General features: G+C 38.1%; 1 protein-coding gene across 11 annotated transcripts in view; it reads right to left on the bottom strand.

Annotated features, from left to right (window-relative positions):
- Positions 1 to 22,589, bottom strand: part of Chl1 (cell adhesion molecule L1 like) — a 208,306-nt gene that overhangs the window by 148,511 nt on the left and 37,206 nt on the right. For all 11 annotated transcript variants that reach the window (XM_042273729.2, XM_042273728.2, XM_006994360.4 and 8 more), the window contains exon 2: positions 10,391 to 10,460. The gene's annotated coding sequence lies outside the window, so the exon portion shown is untranslated. The remainder of the gene's footprint in view (positions 1 to 10,390; positions 10,461 to 22,589) is intronic.

The following is a 22,589-nucleotide window of genomic DNA, read 5'->3' as shown; positions in this document are numbered from 1 at the left end:
CTGTGTTGCCTGATTAAGTCAGAAGAGGATGTCTGCACATCTCTGTGGCCAGGACAATAAAATAATGTGATGATTATTGAGCCTTTACTAGTATGGAACTCTGACTATAACAGTTATAATGAATACACCTATTCAAAAATGTCTACGCCATTATTTCTCCTTTACTCATGAGAACACTGAAGCTCTAGGACATAAGTAATTGTCAAAAAAACACTCATCATTAGTTAGTTCTGAAGGTCAAACTTGAGCCCTCTGCAATCATATCTCCTTCTGTAATCACATCTCTCCAAAGCACATGCTTGTAGCCACTAGACAATTAGGCCTCGCTAATGTTAGTTTCTATATATTTATATTATGGTAACCATAATTATTTCATTACCTTAATTAATGTATGCTAATCAGTTTCCCACCCAACAGGAAGGCATGATAATTGGGCATTTGCAAATGAAAAGCGCATCCCGACAGAGGTTGACAACATGGAAAATCTTACAAGGGAAAAAAAAATGAAAGGGTAAATCAACATGAAATACCATTTAACGCTGTAATGAATGAGACAGTCAGAAAATAATGGACTAGTTTAAGCAAGGCTAATTCATGTCAGGGTCTGTGTGCTGCAATTCAGGTGTGGGTCTGGATTGTACTGGATTGAGATCTAATTCTCACTTAATAAACATAGTTGATATGGAGTAACTCAACTTCTTGTTTATCTAACCCATAATTTAGGTACAATAGCATGGGGGCATCCCATTGAATATGCTTAATTTATGTTCCCATATTTTTTAGCATATTTATCATACAGACTTTAACAGTGAGGTTTGCAAATATAAAAAAGATAAAACATGCAAAAAAGAAAAACATGTATCTGGGTTCCTTTTTCCACATGTATCATTGATGAGACAAATTACATGTTTGGCATTATCAAAAGCAAACTTTGTCAAGCTAAAACAATAGTGGTATAAATAAAGCATAGTGTCAAAAAAGCCTCCACTGAAACTAAATATTTACATATTTAAATAAATAACAAAGAATAAGAGAAATGTTTTTCACTTTTCTATATCTAAAAATAAAATACAATTTATTTCAAACATGCAAAAATAATTTCAGATATATTATCCCACCTTTTATTTACTTATACTTGTATGTGCATGTTTGTGTGTGTGTGTGTGTGTGTGTGTATGTGTGTGTGTGTGTGTGCATGTGCACATGCATTCATGTTTTTCATTACTGTGGTGGGGAGGCATGGAAAGGCCAGCGGTCAACCTCAGATGTTGTCCTTCAGGTCCTGTCTGCCTTGCATTGTGAGACAGAGTTGCTCAGAAAGACCTAACATTCACCAATTGTGTTAGACAGGCTGTCCAGCAAACTCCCAGCATTCACCCAATCTCTTCTGGATTTAAAGGTGTGCACCACTGTGCCTAGTCTTCTTAAGTAGGTGCTATAGATTGATTTAAAGTCCTCATACTTGTGCAGAAAGCATTTTACTGAATAAGCTATCTCCCCAGTCCATGTTCTATATTTCATAAAGAAAGAAACTACTATGTTTTCTTAGTGGTCTTCATGGATTGTGGCAATTAAAAACCTTGTTGTGAAGGGTTTATTTCTCAACACTTGATTGTATAGTTCTTGCACTTCGATTTCCAACTCAGTTAATGTTAGTATCTGAAAAGCTGAATTCATTTTAAGTTGGACCATAGAAATGTGACAATTACAAAGAGGATGATTTAAGAAACCATGGTGGGAAATTAAACATCCTATTGAAGCTCTCTAATGGCCTTTTTTTTGGGGGGGGGGGTGAGACAGGGTTTCTCTGTGTAGCTTTGCTCCTTTCCTGGAACTCGCTTTGGAGACCAGGCTGGCCTCGAACTCACAGAGATCCGCCTGCCTCTGCCTCCCGAGTGCTGGGATTAAAGGCATGCACCACCACCGCCCGGCCTAATGGCTTTTTAGTTGAAGAAATATATACTCTAAGGTGTAGCCTGAGGCAGCAGAAATTATTAAGATGTTCATGTCACTGTATAGTATAACTCTGTTCTACTCTGTTTTCCTAAGACAACACTTCTCTGGAAGTCATGCTTCATAGTTTCTGTAAAGAAACTGACAATTGGAAAAATAGGTGAGACTCAGAACAGGGAGCTCTTGAAATCATTTAATTCCATGCCTCTGTTTTGTGGAATAGGCAGTTCAAGTTTGAAAGGCTAAAAGGATTTGCCCAAAACCACACTGCAAGTCAATGGGAAGAGGAAGAGGATGCTCACTTGGGTTTGTAGTCAGTCAACCCTCTGAGATACAAAGGACTGTAATCTGATGAGTAGTCAGGAGCTTGAGTGTCGGAGACATTAATTGATGTGCTCAAAACCCAGTAAGAAGTTGCCAGGTTAGAGCTGCAGCTCATATTTTATTGTTACTGCCTCTAAAGACTATCCTCTTAATAAATTATCTGAAATAATGTTTCCTATATTATAATTAGATTGATTTTCCATGGACACATACATAAAAGTCTATGCTAAAGAAAGACAAAAGCACTCTAACAAGGCTCCTAATCTTCTCTCTACCACATATTCTCAAATACATATAAAAAGTGTATGTTGGGACTAGTATGCACTTGTTAGTGCAGATGAGTGTACGTGTGTGTGTGTGTGTGTGTGTGTGTGTGTGCGTGTGTGAACTGAGCTTAGAGGTTAGTATAAGGCATCATTCCCCTATGGCTCTCCACCTTAAGTTTTTAACAAGGTCTCCCAGTGAGACTGTAACTAATCAATTCATCTAGACCAATGTGGTTTTTATTTTATTTTATTTTATTTTATTTTACAATGCAATTCAGTTTTACATATCAGCCTCGGATTCCCTTGTTCTCCCCGCTCCTGCCCCTCTCCCCTTCCCCTCAGCCCACCCCCTATTCCCAATGTGTTTTACCTGTCTCTGATACGTCCTTCAAGATTCCAGCAAGTCAAGGCTATTCGCTGTACTTTGCTTTTTGTAAGGGTTATGGGGATCAGAACTCAGGTCTGTGTATTTATACAGCAAGTGCTTTACTGACTGAACAACCTTTCCAGCCTCCTGTGGCTTACTTCCCATATTATTTCCAGTCAGGTGTCAATGACTCAGAGAAAGCTTTTTCTGAGGACAACAGGTCAAATTCCCATATGACTCCCACTTCTGGAACTCAATGGAGCAGTAACTTTGAGCTTGTCTGCATGGCAGTATAAGTAATGTATGCCTGCCAAAATAGATTAAATCTTCCTAGAGGTAAGAGTTGTGTCTATTTTTCCTGAGGACTGCATCCTTAGCTAAGGGGCACTTTATAGTAAAAATAATTATTGAATGACTAAGTAAATGCATCTAAAATATTTAACTCATACAAACTAACCAAAATGCTCTATTTTACACAAGACAGAAATCTGATAAAGTTGTCACTACTTTCATAGTACAAGTTCAAACTGGTATGACATACATAAGATGCAATGACATTAGGATATAATATATAGGAATTGGGAAAGACCAGAATATGTCACCCCAAAATAAATCACTTTAGCATGGGATTTATTTCTGAGGGGGTTGCAGAGATGGCTCAGGAATTAAGTGTCAGTTTTGCTCTTGTGCAGGACCTGGATTCCTTATCCCAGCACCCTCATCAGACAACCCATGACCTCCTGTAATTCTATCCCCAGGTGATCCAGTGCCTCTGGCCTCGAAGGGTGCTGGCACTTGTGTGCATATACCCCTAAAGAGAGACACAGACACACAGTAAAAAGTAAACAAAATAAGTATCTTTTAAAAAAGAATTAGTTTTGAACTGAAAGCAGCTGTAAAGCAGTAAACTCAGAGAGAGCCATTTGTCCTCCCTGCCTCTGGCTCAAAGTTCCCTTTCCGCAGCGGGAGTCACCCTCCCCTCTCCAGCGCCAGGGAAATCGTTATCCCTTCAGACAGAAGGCAGGCATGCAGATGGGTCTGCACAAACACAGCTTTAAAAATATCCTTATCTTCCACCAGCCCCTCACACACGTTTACCTCTCACAATGAACTCTACATGCCAGCCCATTGTCCTTGGTTCTACCACTTCCACTCAATTTATTATCCTTTTTTAAGAATGGTGGATGCAGTGGGTATCTCACTACTGTTTTGAATTTCCATATGTTTCCATGATATTCTCCGTGCATATGAAAATCAAATCATTGCTCTCAAATAAATTGTGCATGCTCTTTCTCAAAGTTATTCTCAGATTGTTAGCTTGATTTTCAAGCATGGGTACAGATAATAGGAGGATAGGCAAAGCATTTTTCGATTCCTGCCAAATATTTACACACAGCTAAGAGGGGGCCACACTCAGTTTATATAGAAAAGGACAAAAAAAATTATACCAAGTTTGAAATAGCTAGTTTTAAAGAAGTGAACAATTATCGTGTTAGCTAGAGTATCTGCCCATGAAAGTCAACTAATAGTCTCTCAAGTAGAAAATTACATACCTGTTGCTTGCAATTGTGAAGAGATGTTTAATATATGCAAGCAAGGACTACAAATAGAGAAACATTATTGCAGTGACGAGCACTGCCTAATGTGTGTCTGTAAATGAGTTACCTGAGCCAACAATACCCGTGTCTCACAGTTTCAAAGGTGGGACACAACCGCACTGTAAAAATAATTTGCAATTCTCTAATTTTGTATGCTGTCCTTAAGAAAGGGAGATTTTATTGCACTGGCTTCTTAGAGAGCTTTGATGTATGAGTTCTTTTTCCTCCTTCTCTCTGTTTTTTTTTCCCTCCCCATAGGGCTGGAGTGCAGTGTTATATGTGCAGATCCTAATCTTTGATCTCTGTGCATGAGGCTTCCTTCTATTACAGGATCATTTATGGCAGGCTAAATTCGTCTTTGATCAGAGACTTTGATTTGCTTCTTAATGCCCTACTTCATCACTAGGCCCTCAGTGATGCCCTGCTCCCACCCTGCCTCATTCAGTGGTGATAGTCATGATGTATGTTATTGGTGTGCGTCCTTCCCAAGGCCTCAAGTATTTGCACATGTGCACAATCCAATAAACCCCACTGTGGAAGACGTCTATGATTTGTGTCTATGTTATACATGGTCTTTTTCTCCAACATGATTGCCTTAGGGTAAAAACAGCATTTTGTGAAGGAAACACAATTTTCTCCTTCCATTTGATTTTGCTTGAAGTCATTTGTTTGGTGGTACTATAGGTTTTCATGGGTATATTGTTTATTTGATGCATCTCTTTGCTCTTTAAACAATTCATTTAAATATCAGTGTAAGAGCAAAAGAGTTTTGTTAAAATGATCACCGAAGTTTTGCTGTATTCCGGTGTCTTTTCATGTTTCATATTTTAAAGGTCATATTATTCTTTTTCTGCATGCAATATGATAGCAACTATTTTTGCTTTTGTACACAGATTTTGCTTTCTGAACGTGGAAAAAATGAAAAATCAATAAAATTCTTTAAAAGTCCATGAAGGAAAAACCTAAGTCTATTAAAATCTTTTTTATTTAATTTTTTTTATTCATTTTACATGCCAACCACAAATCCCCCTCTAATCCCTTCTTCTGCTCCCCCACCCTGCCTACTCTTACCTCCTCCAAAAGGGTAAGTCTTCCCACAGGGAAATCTACAGAGACAACTGAACCAAGCTCATAGAAACTCATGAGCTTTAGATCAACAGCTGTGGAACCTGCATGAGACCAGACTAGACCCTTTGCATATGGGAGACAGTTGTGTAGCTGGGTCTGTTTGAGGAGACCCTGGCAGTGTGATCAGGATCTATCCCTGGTGCAGGGTTTTTGGATCCCATTACTTATAACTGGACACCTTGCTCACCCTTGATGCAGCAGGGGAGGGGTCTGGGCCTGCCTCAACTGAAATGTACCAGGCTTTGCTATTAAAAATCTTAAAACCAGAAAAACAAAGGGGCACAGAGGAAACCTCTGGAGATAATGGATATGTATAGTACCTTGATTATGGGTGCTCTCATAGGTGTTTGCATATATCCAACCACTAACATTTTACATGTTAAATACATATAGATATTCATATTCCCAGTTGTGTCCCAGTTAAGAGATTAAGGAAAACCCATAGATTGGCAGTATCCACAAAAAAGAAAAGCTTTGCAATGTGATCATGCATGTAAAGTTTTACAATGCAATTCTTCACACAGTGCTCAGCTTTAGTCTTTTGACTTTGGACTTCCATTTTCCTAGGGACATAAAATCTACCTGTACCATCTTAATAGTATGTTTGTGCACCTCAGCTTCCCTTCAGGACCCTCACTGAATTTTCATGCCTTGGAAATTGTGTTTATTTGTGTGTGTGATTTGAATAAAACCAACTTCAATAAAACTCCAGTTGAAACAAATGGATTTCTGGCACCTCAAGACCAGAATTACATATGCAAATTGGAGGTAATCCAAGGAACAGCCAAGAGAGTAAGAAAGGAAGTAGAATGCTTGGCTAAGGAAGAAATGCAAGGCTTCTCACATGCCCCAAGAGAGGGTAAATAACAATAAAGCAAGATAACAGCTCATAAATATTTAAAAGGTGTAAACATCAAATATGGATAGAAGTGATTAATTCTGTGACAAGGGCATGGCGCTCTTCTGACGCATTCATATCACTGGAAAAGGAAAAGGACACTGTTTACTGTCAGCAACACAAAATATGACACATTAATTATTTATGCACAACATTCTAGCACTGATGGAATCTTCTAACGCCTCTCCATATCCCATCTCAAGAGATGCTGAAAAACTACACTTAATTATTCAACAGAGGGAAAATTTTTTCCAAGGAGATCCATTTTACTTGGCTTCCAAACAGAACTTCTTGAAAGGAGAATTTGGCTTTGCATAATATGCATGGACAGGAACTTACACCTTTTATTTTCTAATAGTCCTAAAGGGAATGAGCTAGAGCCAATGCCAGTAACAAGACCAGAAGCCACTTGGCTGGCTGGAGCTATCAGCAGCTGATGGATTCGAAAGCATTTAAACACATCACAGCCCATGTTGAAATGGAATTGGAAACTCTAAGCAAGATTGCCAAGGCAATTACAGGATCCAGAGAAGCAATCCAGGAACTCCTCTGCACAGGTGCCCAAAAAGTAATCCATAATGAGAGTCTTTCCAGTCTCCATTTACTTCCTCTTCCTGATCCCCATTTTTATAGAACAGGGTGTGTCCCAGGTTCTATTCTAAGTGTTAATTATGGGAATTAGATGGAAGCAGGACCAAACAAGCTACATTTGTGCAGTATATGGAGCTGTTGTACTGAAACCTTTCACAATACAGAGGTTGTTCTCTCATCCTCAGAGGACAGAGGCCAAGATCATGCAAGCCTGTCAATAGTCTGTGTCAATGGACTTGGGTAATCAGTGTCAAATAATCAATTCCTTTATAAAAACTTCTCAGACCAGCTATGGAAGGTAGCTGTAATCTTCTTTCACACAACAGCACCTTACTAAGATTAAATGAAAATATTAATCTTTCTTCTGGACAACCAAGACATGGAGCCTAGGCTTTGATATAAAAGAACACATCAAAATCCATAAATCAGTAGGAGGAGCAGTGGAGAGAGATAAGCACCATCCATCAGTCTGGGCATGTGCCCCAAGGTGACCTGCTGCTCCATGTTTTATCATGAACTCCTACAACAAAAATATCTTCTCTGTCATTCAACTACTTAAACTGCCTGTTAAGATGCATGGACAATAACTCTTTAGATAAATTACACATGGGTATGGCAATGAATGACATGTACAAATAAACATGCATGTATCTCATAGGCACAGAATCAATCTCAAAACATTTCTAGCACTTATGAACTGGGCACTTAGTAAATCCAGACAACTTTTGGTTTGGAAAATATAAGAGCAAAATCAGTATTCCTTTCTACCAGAGCACTAGTGATTAGTTTATTCTCTTAAAAATTATTTTTGAGAGCCGGGCGGTGGTGGCACACGCCTTTAATCCCAGCACTCGGGAGGCAGAGCCAGGCGGATCTCTGTGAGTTCGAGGCCAGCCTGGACTACCAAGTGAGTCCCAGGAAAGGCGCAAAGCTACACAGAGAAACCCTGTCTCGAAAAACCAAAAAAAAAAAAAAAAATTATTTTTGAAGAGGCTCTGTAGCAAGGGAGAAATCTCCACACAAAGGATTAACAAAAGAAAATTAACGAGTGAGTGAGTGTGTGTGTGTGTGTGTGTGTGTGTGTGTGTGTGTGTGTGTGTGTGTGTGTACATGCTAACCTGTGTGTTTGTGTGGTTTTTTTGTATGTGTGTGTGTCTGTGTGTGTGTTTGTGTGTGTCTCTGTGTATTCTAGGACCATGATCCCACAAAACTTTCCGGGAAGCTACAAGGATAATTTCTCAAGTATCACAATAAAAACTGAAAAAGGAAATAACATATTATATAGAATTAAATAATGATTTACTCAATCATCAAGAACACAAAAAAAAGAATTATAATTAAACAAAATATAGGGTGGGGTGGACAGTAATGAGTGAGCAATAGTGTATTTCACAGATTTGTATCCCTTTTTATGATGTCAACAGATATAATTATTAATTATATACCAAGCTGGCACAAAGACAATTAGACTTCCTATGGTAGAGTGAAGTTTACTCGATAATATACCGGTTGTTTTATATTTTTTATTTGGGTGATTGTTCTGGATTACTGGGATACTTTTTGTTGTTCTGAACCCAGTGCATTGCACATTCCAGGCATGTATTTTACCATTGAATTATGTGTCCCATCCCATGGGTGTTATATTTGATCCTTTAATTTCTGAGAAGACTTACCTAGGTATCTCACAAACTAGAAATTTATTACAAATAAAGTCATAAAAGGGCTTTAATAGAATAAATGCACCCCTTATAAACTCTATCATCAAAAGACCTGAGTAATCAGATTTCCGGAGGACTTCTCCCTCAGGAAATTAGAATATAGCCCACATGGTTTATGATCTTCTAATAGACATACAGATTAACTGGACTTAACATGTCTCTTCAGAGAAGTTCCAAACAGAAGACGCAAATACACAGAGGATAATACCATTGCACTAAGAGACAAAGAGGTCAAGCGATTCTCAAAGCACACACACAGTATCCTCAAATCTTTATTCCTTGAACAGCCCTGACTTCATTTAGAAGGCCTCTACAGGTTACTAGAAGCTAAATAATGTTAACAGTAACTTAAAGTCAAGGTGTCATGTCTGTCTTTACATTGTATTTATTAGGGTCCTATTTGTAATTTATATAGCAAAAAGTTTTGCATGTATCAAATGATAACTTAATTTTTCAGGTATCATATTCTGTCATTGGTAAAACTGGGCTCTTCAAGCATAAGAAAACACTTTATATTATTAAGAACGAATCTTTCAAATCACTTTGTATTGAAAACCAAAAATGACACTAATTGTTGACCCTTTTTTCTGAATGGAACATAATACTAAAGACCAAGCATAGCATTGATACACATGATTAAAACAATACATATACATATACATACACACATACAATGTAATCACAATGCATATGCTCTACCTACATGTAATTACAACTCTTCTTCCAGTAATAGGAATTAGGAAACTAGGTTTACTTGGAGGAACATCAATGTGTGTGTCTAGCCCTTCAAAACAGACTTGGTTTCCTTGGAGGAACATCAATGTGTGTGTCTAGCCCTTCAAAACAGACTTGTTGACTTTCAAATTCTTAGAAACTGAATATCATACTGCCTAGAATTGCAACAATTTGATAAAACTCCAACTGAAGTGTCAAGTCAGATTTCATATTCATTCAAATCCTAGGGACAGTTCAAACTCCCTCCAGACCACAAAAGGGAAAGCTCTTTTTGACCCCTGAAAATATGTTTTTCCTAGGTAAACACCAAGCCCCCTAAGAAGTTAACCTTCTCAGAATTTAGGAGCAAAATTCATTTTTCCATTAAAAATGACATTTAGATAAATGTGGTCAAGATGTCATTTTCAAATATGTCAAGAGGTCAGCCAACAAGAAAAATAACTTCAAGGGAAGAGTTTTTTTTTTCTTTAAAAAAATAAGAAAGCATTTTAATGTAATGCACATACATGAATGCACCGTCAGTCACACACACAGGCATACACATGCATACATACACAGACACATGAATACACCCATGCACACAGATACACACACACACACACACACACACACACACACACACACACACACGTACATCCACATACACTATTATGTATCTGGTTTATACATGCTCTATAGACCAGTGAATATTCAATTTTTGTGACATTTTCTTATCCCTTGTTATTTCCTCTGGCTATACTTATACATTGTGTGATGTGATAATTAAACACAGTATAAATGTATAAAGAATTTGATTAAAGTAATACTCTTACCCGTAAATTTAGTTCCACTATGATCTGCCTGGAGTATCACGACAGGGTCATTGTCTGCTGTTTGCAGAACCTAGGGATAGACAAGAGTTGCAGTTTTAGAGATAATATCCAGCTATGGAGAAACTTTTAAATTAATTTTCATCTTTATCGTATTAAACATATACTAATTTTTCTTCTCACCCCACTTTGCATCATAGACAATCCAATGTGTAAATACCTAATAGCATTGTTCTGTTGCTCAGAATTCTGGGCTTTTCTATCTCAGAATATTGGAGGTCGAAAGGGTAGACATGCAGAAACAGTCACGTAATTACACTTCACATGGGAAGCTTTATTGATGCATCTGCCCTCATGGATTCAGAGATTTTGGAATAGACCACAATTTGTTAGTGTTCATCCCTGGCAGCCCTCCACAAACTGTTGTAGATAATAGCCACTTGCTTTGGTCTGATGCGGTGACCAAGGCATCAAAATGAAAGGATGTCACTCAAATGAGGAGATTTCTATTAAAAAGCACTCCAGAACTAGACCTCTATCAATTACAGAGTCAACATAGCCTTCAACTCAAGAAGCCATTTCCCACCCACAGAGATTCATGCCAAGCTCCCATCTTTTAACAAACCAACGTGTGAAATGAAGGATGTATATCAATCATTATCAAAAGCCTTTTATTGTTAATTCCCAGATCACTTGAAGCTTGGCACTCAGACTCGAGGGGAGGGGAGCATCCATAAGCTTGTTTTCTAATTCAGACCCATGAACACACCTCTGATGAGCTTAGCTTTTCTTTCAGGCACCAAATAGTAAACATAGGTCAAGGAGATTTTATTTGGCTCTTGTCAGTATTTAATAAACATCATTCATATTGGCTTAATCTCATCTAATAAACCTAACACAATCCAGCAGAAATTACTAATTAAGGAGATTTATAAAACTAAAACTTCTTTGGGACTAAAGAAAAGGAAAGATTGTTTTGAAAAATATATATGCAAGTAACCTTCTTCTATTTTAAGCATTAACAGGCAATCACTTTGGCCTTGATCCAAAAGCTGTTGCCAAGAAGTTCTAAACAGATTGTGATGCCTCCGGAGAGAACCTCACACCAGTACACTGGGAGGAAAAATTCCAAGCTAGCAAGTAAAAGAAAGCTCCTACTGCTGTGCAATTGACCAAGTGACACACTTCACAGGCTGTGCCCTTTACACTTTTGTTTTGTAACGTTCCTTTCAATCCCATTAGGCCTGTTTCTGAGGCCATTTTTTTTTTTGCTTGATTACAACAAATAGAATTGCTTATGGCCAACTAACAATGCACAAAACAGCACTTTATGTGGCTTCCAACCGGTGGATGAGTGGTACACACCACCCCAGCACACTGAGGTTCACTGGTTTCTGGAAGCAAGCTGAATATTTTTACCTAACTAGAGAAATACACAGACTGACGTCATTCTGCGGTGTACAGCACCCAAAGGGTTACAAATAGTCTTTCAGTGGAAAAGAGAAAATGCAGTACAAATTGAGTGAGGTTTTTTGATGTACCTATTCCCTATCCAAGGCTAAAGTTAAAAGATGTAAGATTCAATATGATTTTATTATTCAAGTGATAAGGATACCATGTAGTCAGTGTATCGCACAGTTGGATCCAATTTTTGCTGACCAAATATTAATTCAAGGTTAGACAAACCCTCAAAATCTATTCGTGTCATGCAAACAACATAAAATGGATCCCAATGCGTGCCAATTTCTCACCACTGTCAAGAACACCCATGACAATAGAGATCAGGTTCTGTGCTGAAACACTAATATTCTTACTTGGGCTTTTGAAGAGTTGTTTGACATCAAGTTGGGAGGCTATAGCTGCTCATCAGACTTATTTGTATGCTCACAGAGACTCCAAACGTAAAAGAAAAATTGACGGGAATACTGAAAACTGACTGTGAATAATCTACATGTATAAGAACAAGTAGATACCTGGCTGCTTCATTAAATAATAAAATCCTATAACACAGGTATATTTAAGCTTTAATGAATTGAGGGGAAAATACAGAAAAAAAGAGAAATTACACTGGAGAGTGAAACAGAACATTCTAGAGAACACAGGTAGTAAATAGATGTGGTGGGTCACTTTGGAAATAACGTATCTATCCACAGGAAACCTGAGACAAAAGCTATAAATTAGTTCATCTCTGGTGCAGACACCCTCTTGCTAGGAGCATCTTGCAGATGTGATGCTGTCTCACATCTGAACATAGTATTTTTCACCCAGTGAAGTAAGCAACCCCATGGGGTTATCATGTGCTCAGCAAGATAAAAAATGATCTTTCTTGGGGCTGAAGGAAAAGTTGGCTGCATAAGAAATCCTTAGAGATCTGTCGCCTTTCAACATGACATCTTCCTAAAATATTTTCAAGGTGAGTTTATCCTCAGTGACGGTTACAGCAAAATACATATAAATGGCAATCCTACCCTTAACAAAGTAAAAGAGGGAGCAATAGTTATTCCTGTTAGGCTCTACTCTAAGCATTTAATAAAATGGCATGTCTTGATGATTGCTGCAATCTTAATGTCACTTCATGGCTAAATACAGCCTGGATGAATTCATAACTGAATGCATTCAAGCTACACATATAATTAATGGTGAGTGACACTTTGTAGTTCCTTAACTTGACAAACCCAGGTGTGAATGTCATATGCTCACAGAGCAGGAAGGAGCACATTTTGATAGGATCTATCAAGAGAGGCAGAGAACAAAAGAAAAAACGAAAGGTCTGAAATTATAATAGCCAGTGTGTAGAGTCTGACTGTGTGAATTTACAATGGGGTTACATGCTTTTAGAATTCCAGTTATCTCATTGGCAAACAAGGAACCACAGAAACATCCTTAAAGAGTGGGTTTAAAGAGTTCAATTTACATTTTAAAAGGGTTAGCACAGCAAGCAGCTAGAAGGTACTCAATGAACTGAAAGGTCTACAGTAGCAGCACCCTCTTTACCCCAGCACCATGCCAAGGCAGGCCATTATGCCAGCATCTCTAGTTTCCTACAAGATAAGCTCCTCCAACTCGACCAACAAGAAGAAACCACATGGTAGCCCAGATAATAGCAATATAAACCTTGAGAACTCTTACATGAGTCACATGTCTTAGCAGCCACATGCATTTATTCCCTAAGGAGAGAAAGGTTTTGTTTTGTTTTGTTTGTTTGTTTGTTTGTGTTTTTTATTGTAGCATGTTTATGAGTTACTTAAGACCAGGGGAAAAGAATTACCTTAGTAATGTTTGGTGCTCTAATACCTAAGTTCAGAGGATATCAAACTGTCAGATATTCATTTCTTAACACATACATAGCAAATACAAATGCCTCTTTTAAATGTGTGTGTTTGTAATGGAGAATATTTCTTTTTCCATGAAAATCTGCTCAATATCAATTGGCCTATAACACTGCAGATGTTCTTGTGATTTAAAATACAATCATAAGAAAAAAGCTGGCACATCTCAGCCTTAGTCAATATTGGGTCAATAAACTTAAGAAGTTAGGATAGAAACATCTCTTTTTCTATCATAAGTTGACATTTACCTGGCAGGAATGAGCTCCTCTATACTCAAACTGTGTGACAGATGTTCAATACATGTTTGTTGAGTGACTATATATTTTCAAAGTGAAATAATATATGATGTATACAATAGCTTCTGGAATATGAGTTAGTAAATGAACAAAAATGAGTGTACAGCAGAAACTGGTTGATAAGCCTAGCTCTCCCCCCCCCAAAAAAAAATGATTCACAACAAAATACAAAACAAATGGATAGGCAGGACTAATGATAAAAATGGCAATTTTACCAAAAGCAATCTACAGATTCAATGCAATCCCCATCAAAATACCAACACAATTCTTCACAGACCTAGAAAGAATAATACTCAACTTCATATGGAAAAACAAAAAACTCAGGATAGCCAAAAGAATCCTGTACAATAAAACAACCTCTGGAGGCATCACAATCCCTGACTTCAAGCTCTACTATAGAGCTACAGTAATAAAAAACAGCTTGGTACTGGCATAAAAACCAACATGTGGGCCAATGGAATCGAACTGAAGACCCCGACATTAACCCGCACACCTATGAACATATAATTTTTGACAAAGAAGCCAAAAGTGTACAATGGAAAAAAGAAAGCATCTTCAACAAATGGTGTTAGCATAACTGGATATTAACATGTAGAAGGCTCCAAATAGATCCGTATCTATCACCATGCACAAAACTTAAGTCCAAGTGGATCAAGGACCTCAACATAAATCCAGCTACTCTGAACCTCCTAGAAGAGCAAATAGAAAGTAGTCTTGAATGCATTGGCATAGGAGATCACTTCCTAAATATAACACCAGTAGCACAGACACTGAGAGAAACAATCAATTAACGGGACCTCTTGAAACTGAGAAGCTTTTGTAGAGCAAAGGATACGGTCAACAAGGCAAAGCGACAGCCTACAGAATGGGAAAATATCTTCACTAACCCCACATGTGACAGAGGACTGATATCCAGAATATATAAGGAACTCAAGAAATTAGACATCAAAATGACCAACAGTCCAATTGAGAAATGGGCTTTAGAACTAAACAGAGAATTCTCAACAGAGGAAACTCAAATGGCTGAAAGACATTTAAGGAATTGCTCGACATCCCTAATTATCAGCGAAATGCAATCAAAACAACTCTGAGATACCATCTTATGCCTGTCAGAATGGCTAAGATCAAAAACACTGAAGACACCTTATGCTGGAGAGGATGTGGAGCTAGGGGAACTCTCCTCCACTCCTTGTGGGAATTTAAGCTTGTACAACCACTTTAGAAATCAACATGGCGCTTTCTTAGAAAATTGGGAATCAATCTCCCCCAAGATCCAGCTATACCACTCCTGGGCATATACCCAAGGAATGCTCAATCATACCACAAGAGCACTTGCTCAGCTATGTTCATATCAGCATTGTTTGTAATAGCCAAAACCTGGAAACAACCTAGATGCCCTTCAACTGAAGAATGGATAAATAAAATGTGGTACATATGCACAATGGAATACTACTCAGCAGAGAAAAACAATGACATCATACGGTTTGCAGGCAAATGGATGGATCTAGAAAAAAATCATCCTGAGTGAGGTAACTCAGACTCAGAAAGACAAACATGGTATGTACTCACTCATAGGAGGATACTAGATGTGGAACAAGGATGACTGGACTGCTACTCACATCACCAGGGAGGCTACCTGGAAAACAGGACCCCAAGAAAGACACGGGGATCGCCCAATGATGGAGAAATGGATGAGATTTATATGAACAACCTGGACATGAGTGGGGGTAATGAAGGGCAAGGGTCGAGGGAAAGAGAGCTTCGGGGAACAGGAGATCCCAGCTGGATCAAGAACAGAGAGGGAGAGCAAGGAATAGGAGACCATGGTAAATGAAGATCACATGAGAATAGGAAAAAGCAAAGTGCTAGAGAGGCCCACAGAAATCCACAAAGATACCCCCACAATAGACTGCTGTCAATGGTCGAGAGACAGTCCGAACTGACCTACTCTGGTGATGGGATGGCCAAACACCCTAATTGTCTACTAGAAACCCATCCAATGACTGAGGGATCTGGAAGCAGAGATCCACGGCTAGGCCCCGGGTGGAGCTCTGGGAGTCCAATTAGCAAGAAAGAGGAGGGTTTATATGAGCGAGAATTGTTGAAACCAAGGTTCGATAAAGCACAGGGACAAATAGCCAAAGAATGGAAACACATGAACTATGAACCAAAGGCTGAGGGGCCCCCAACTGGATCAGGCCCTCTGAATAGGTGAGACAGTTGATTGGCTTGATCTGTTTGGGATGCTTCTAGGCAGTGGTACCGGGTCCTGTGCTCAGTGCATGAGTTGGCTGTTTGAAACCTGGGGCTTATGCAGGGACACTTAGTTCAGTCTGGGAGGAGGGGACTGGACATGCCTGGACTGAGTCTTCCAGGTTGATCTCAGTCCTCGGAGGAGGCTTTGCCCTGGAGGAGGTGGGAACGGGGGGTGGGCTGGGGGGAGGGGAGGGGGCAGGAGGGGGGAGAACAAGGGAATCCGTGGCTGATATGTAGAACTGAATTGTATTGTAACATAAAATAATAATAATAATAATAATAATAATAATAATAATAATAATAATAATAATAATAAATAACAATTAAGAAATATACAAACCAAAAAAAAATGAGATCAACAATGAATGTTTATTTGGAAAATATTTATATGACTAACTTTGTATCAACAATTTGAAGATGGTGATTGTTTCTCCTAAAAATGCCTCCTGAAACAGAACTCAAATAAACAGTTCCTAGTGCTCATTACTACTTGAGAATTTGTTCTTTAAAATTTAGCTGTCAAAAGTGTCAACTTAAGATACACTGCATGCTTTTCTAAGTTAGGTTTCTATTGCTGTGATAAAACACCATGACCAAAAACAATTTGGGAAGGAAAGGACTTATTTCATATAATGGCTTGCAGTCCTTCCTGGAGGGAAGTCAGGGCAGAAACTTGAAATCAGAAAGTGGAGAAAAGACCATGGAGGAGAGGAGGTGAGCTTCTTATTGTCTTGCTTCCCTAGACTAGCTTTCTTATGTATCCCATGATAACCTGCCCATGGGTAGCATCACATACAGTGGACTGGACCCTCCCACATCAGTCATCAGTCAAGAAAATGTCCCATAGACTGATTTACAGGCAATCTGACCAAGGTATGTTCTCACTTTGGGCTCTTCTTCCCAGATAACTCTAGTTTGTGTCAAGTTAACAAACAAGACAAAGGAAAAATCAGAACAGTATTTGACATTGTACTAAGCAATTTATGTATTATTTTACTTAATGTAACTATTTCCCAAACAGTATAGAACTGATCAAAATCATATAGATGATCAGATTAATTTGCAGACAAGCTGCCATGAATGCGTAGCAAATCCCGAACTGGGACCCAGTGAAAAAAGCTCCAAAGCAACTGCCTTACTGCACTGGACTGTCTACCCATAGTGCATCATTCATATAAAGTATCTTTAGCCTTCCTGGAAAAAAAAAACCTTGTCATAACTAACCTAACTTCATTTTTTTAAAGACATACATTCCATAATCTGCAAGAGGCCAAAACCATAATTCAGACAAATCAGCAAAGAATGGTTCAGGTCGAGTCCTGAGTTCTGAGTTTTGTTTCTAGTTCTGTACTAATGTTAACTACTTCTAAGTGGCTTTTTAAAACAAATACATAAGCAAACAAAAACACAATATAGCCTTCAGAATCCTTATCCATAAAGAATGTTTATTTTATTTTATTTAACATTTCTTTCATTTACTTTATATATCGACCACAATTTCCCCTCCTTTCTTTCCTCCCCCCCCCACCTGACTCCCATCTACCCAACTCCCCGTCTATTCCTCCTCCTTCTCCATTCAGAAAGGGGCAGGCCTATCATGGGCTTGAACAAAGCATGGCACATCAAGTTGAGATGGGACTGAGCTCCTCCCCTAGAGTCAACCCAGCTTGGGGAACAGGCTCTCAAAAGCCAGCTAAGCACCAGGGACAGGTCCTGATTTCACTGCTAGGGACCTTACAAACAGATCATGCTACACAACTGTCACTCACATGCAGAAGGTCTAGGTCAGTCCCATGCAGGCTCCCTAACTGCTGGTCCAGAGTCCATGAGCTCCTGCAAGCTCAGGTCAGTTGTCTCTGATCCATGAAGTATGGTAATTGAATGTGTTTTTTGTTCACTTGCTTGTTTTGTTTTGTTTTGAATTTTTGTCTGCCTGTTTGGTTTTGTCCCGGATGCTATGAAATAGAGGGAAATGTTCTCTGTTGATGGAAGTGAAGTAGGCAAGGAAGAGCAACTAAGCTATGCAAGAGGTAGGGAGTTTGGCAACTTATGGGCCCTTCACTGGTAAATCTAACAGAGGACTGTGAAGAAGATTAAAAACATTAGAAAATTTTACTATAGAAAGATGAATACACAGAATCAAACAAATACAATCTCAAAGATAGAAGTGGTGAACAGAACTCTGCTTGCACAGCCTGAGGCTTTTGGAACTTAGAAGGGAATTTAACCTTCAGACACAAAACTGGAAACACAATTGCATGCAGTAGAATTCTAATTCTATTACTATAATAGACTACGGAATCAAAAAGGTCCCAGAGACATTGATATATGCTCTTTCCCAGTGCATTCATACTATATTCAAAACAATAACTATGTATATTTATTTAATCTCTACTTCTTGAAAATATTTAAGGGATCAAAGTGATCTCAAACCCATGATGATCCCAATGGACATTAGCCTGGGAGGTCCTGAAGAAGACAATAAGATCAGGAGTACTTGGGTATGATCCAACTCCAGCATGCAATGCACTGTCAGTAAATGGTCTCATTCTCTATTTGTGTCACGTTGAAAATTGCCTCACTTCTCACTTTCTTCTCATATATGGGCATGGCAAAGCTCCATAGAAAAGCAAGAGCTCGCCATTGTGGAACACTGCTGTTTCAGAGTAGAGTCAGAGACTACAGGCTTCAGTGAAACATTCCAGTTCATTGTTGAACCCTTGATGGTCTTGCAAAACTCTTGATGACAACATTCACTAATGTTGTCCAGTCAAACTAGAAAATTTCCAAGACTGAAGCAGATATTTGTGCTTATCAAAATCAGGGAACATCAACGTCCTTTTCCTAGAGAACACAATCCTTCTGATTTTCAGTTTTCTGTTGACCACCATGAAAGAACAAAATATCACATCTCAGTAGACTCAGGATTAGCTCTAGAAAGACTAATTTTTCCTAAATTGAAAATAAAACTATAAAGAAAAATTTCTTACTCAATGTTCTATTGCTGTGAAAAGACAGCATGACCAAGGCAACTCCTATAAAGAAACCATTTAATTGAGGTCGTGCTTACAGTTTCAGAGGTTTGATCCATTATTATCATGGTTGGAAGTGTGGTGACATCAAGGCAGGAACTGGATTACTAGCTGAGTGCTACATCCTGACCCATAGGTGAAAATATAGAGCTTCGAGGCCTGGCATGGGCTAAGGAAACCTCAATGTCTCCCCTCAGTGACACATTTCCTCCAACAAGGCCATGCCTCCAAATCCTTTTAATCTTTTTAAATAGTACCACCCCCTGATGACTAAGCACTCAAATATATGAGCCTGTTGGGGCAACTCAGTTTTAAACCACCACAATTATTGCCAAGGAAAATTACATTTGTTAAGAAAGCAGCCAGAAGGTGTAATCAGGCTCTTTTAGCTGACCTTTCTTCACCCAGAAAAGACTGAGTCAAAGGAAGAAGTGATTGGGATTGTGAGACATAGCCTCAGCACAGGTGGCAATGAGGTGACATTATATGACCTTTAGGCAGTTCTTGCTGCGTGTACCCCTTCTCCCCCAGTCTCCCATAGCCTGCTTCTTCCATCTTCCTCCAAGAAGCTTGAGTCCCCACCTCTTCCCTCATCATGCACACAGTTGTTCCCTCTGCATCACCAATGTTCACACATATTGTTTTCCCCCTATTGTATCTTTATTTATAGATTTTACAAAGATCATCAGTGGGATAACAGTGAATTAGGAATATCCCTACCTCCTCCTGGAAACTGATGTCAGAAGTAGTCTATCTTCTCATAACTACTAAAGATAGCATACATATAAAAGGGAATTGTGTTTGAAATGGTTTGGAAAGCAGCATGCCAAATGTCAATGCTTCAAGTTAAAAATAAATAAAAGAGATAACTCTGTGGGTTCCAAACTGGACATATCTCTAATAGGACATTATTTTTCTGAGTCAATTGGATACCATTTGCCCTGTAGTAAAGTGACCATTAAAAAAACATGCCCTGGCAGTTCTGAAACTAATTTATACAGAAGCATTGTTTTATATGTGCAATTCTAAAATGTGTGATATTACCCTCTAATATTAGTGTAGTGAGAGTTCTTAACTGCCTGGTCAAATCAAATGGTTTAGGAAGAGTTAAATGTCAGCCTCCATTTGTGATAATAACAAGATACATTAACACAGGGCTAATTCTCTGCCAGGAGCCATTTTATTTACTGACTTTGACCTCACTGTGATATAAGGTAGGTTCTTCTTTGTATAAGTTCCTTTTTCAAAAATGGAAAAAAAACAACAACAATAAAAAGTGCAAGGAATAAAGGAGATGTCTATTGCCTAAGGTGATGTAATCATTTCTCCAGAAATATTGTGAAAGGTAGCATCCATGGTTTCCCATGCACTTTTAAGATAGACTATTATTCTTTCTGACTGTAGCCTTAGTGACAAACATGTTCAAACATGATTACATAACAATATTATAGCTCATTAAATATTTACATGTGAAATACATAGGAAAACTGCCTGGAAGTCTGTCAGTTACATTTAGGTATGCAAAGGAATTATCATGCTATTATGAAGACTTTCTGTCCCTGAGGCATTCACTGTACAAGGGGCTCCTTGTTTATTCATTCAAATATGTGTTATTGAGTACTCTGTGCCTGGCATGATAGCCAAGACACACCTCTAAATGTGAGGCCCTGTGTCCTAAAAATAGGCAATTTTCTAAGGAAATCCTGATCTCAAGATAATAGTCCTCAGTTCCTGCTTGAGTCCCTGCACCTGCTACTGTAATCTGAATAGTTGCACAAGAGCTGTTGGACCTCTAACTACAATCCTCACAATTCTTGTACTAGTGGTTTGTGTACCTGAGAATACTGGGGTTTATATCAGTTCCCCAAAGGAAGCCAGGGGATACTTTTGCTATTCTCCTTTGGGATATGACTGAGTTTCAGAACTCTTTGTTTGTCTACCAAACCATCTCAACATTTGCCTTGGTTTAAATTGTGATAACTCCTTAAGATTGTTCACCCCAGTGAACCTCAGAACACAGTGAGGAATTCTCTTTCTATACAGAAAGTCATTCAGAAAGGACTTGGAGATGGCAATTGCTAAAAGTATGTAAGTGTGGGGCATTTGTTCTATTAGAAAGTAGTGAATGTTCACTGCATGGATTTGTCAAAATAAATATGTGCTATATGTATACATATATACATAATTATTCCACATGTTTACAAGATAAAATGAAAATTGTCAAATGTGATGACTGTTCATATTACTATAGTTTTCTAAGAAATGACATCATAGTGTGTTTCTGATTTATAGCCATGAAACAGGATTAAAAAATGTAAAAGCAAAATTCAAAAAGGTCAGTGGAATCCTTCCTATAGGCTGATCACAAAGCAGTAAACACATAAGTCTTTATAATAATCAAGGTTCCCAATCTTGTTGGTGAGACTATTAGAAAATCACAACCTTACAGCATAGAAGAAAGTTAGGTTGATTATTCTTAAAGGTCATAAAGCCCTGGCTTTAAGTGTGTTCAGTTTTCATTCCAGCATTCTTATTTGAAACACCTCTACAGAAAAAAAATGCTGCCTCTAGGTAGGCAGACTTCATAGTGAATTTTGTTTGCTGTTGAAATTCTCTACTTTTATGTGTAATAAGATCAGTGAAGAGCATGAGGGGCCCTTTCTCTTCCCCAGAGCTCTGCCATGTCCCCTTTTCTCTACTTCTTTCTATCCTCTATCATTACCTGTCACTATGAAAGTTCTGCCTTTATTTTTAAATGTTCATATGCTTGAGTCCATATTTACATACAAAACTAAGTTTAGATAAAATATTGGTGCATGTTCAAGCACCAGAGTAAAAGGATACTTATTAACATCTTTTAAGTTTAGATAAAAAATTGATATATGTTCAAATACCAATGTAAAAAGATGCTTATTAACTAGAAATTAAAATAGAACTTTTAGCAATAACAAATATTCAACAATAGCACATATGTTAAGTATTTCAAAGGTATTTTAAAAAAAAAATTTGTTCCTAAGAGAAACATAATAATGATATTAAGGATGAAATAAAACACTTCAAATTTGATGTAAAATGCAAGCTAAATGTTTGCATGAATTTACACAGAAAATAACACTGGAAAAAATGCATCAACTGGCAAGTACTACTCCTATGGAGGAAACAGAAAAGGAGAAATATACTGAATTTAATAAATCTACCTGAATAATCATGAATTATTTTTACATAAAACAGAATGTTAAGAAATAAAAACACTCCTTCCTGACCACTGATTGTTTGGTTAGGTAGTAAT

The sequence above is a fragment of the Peromyscus maniculatus genome, chromosome 3 (genome assembly GCF_049852395.1).
Source record: "Peromyscus maniculatus bairdii isolate BWxNUB_F1_BW_parent chromosome 3, HU_Pman_BW_mat_3.1, whole genome shotgun sequence".
Lineage (NCBI taxonomy): Eukaryota > Metazoa > Chordata > Mammalia > Rodentia > Cricetidae > Peromyscus > Peromyscus maniculatus.
Note: the sequence above shows the minus strand (reverse complement) of the source record. Positions and strands in the feature narration are given on the sequence as shown.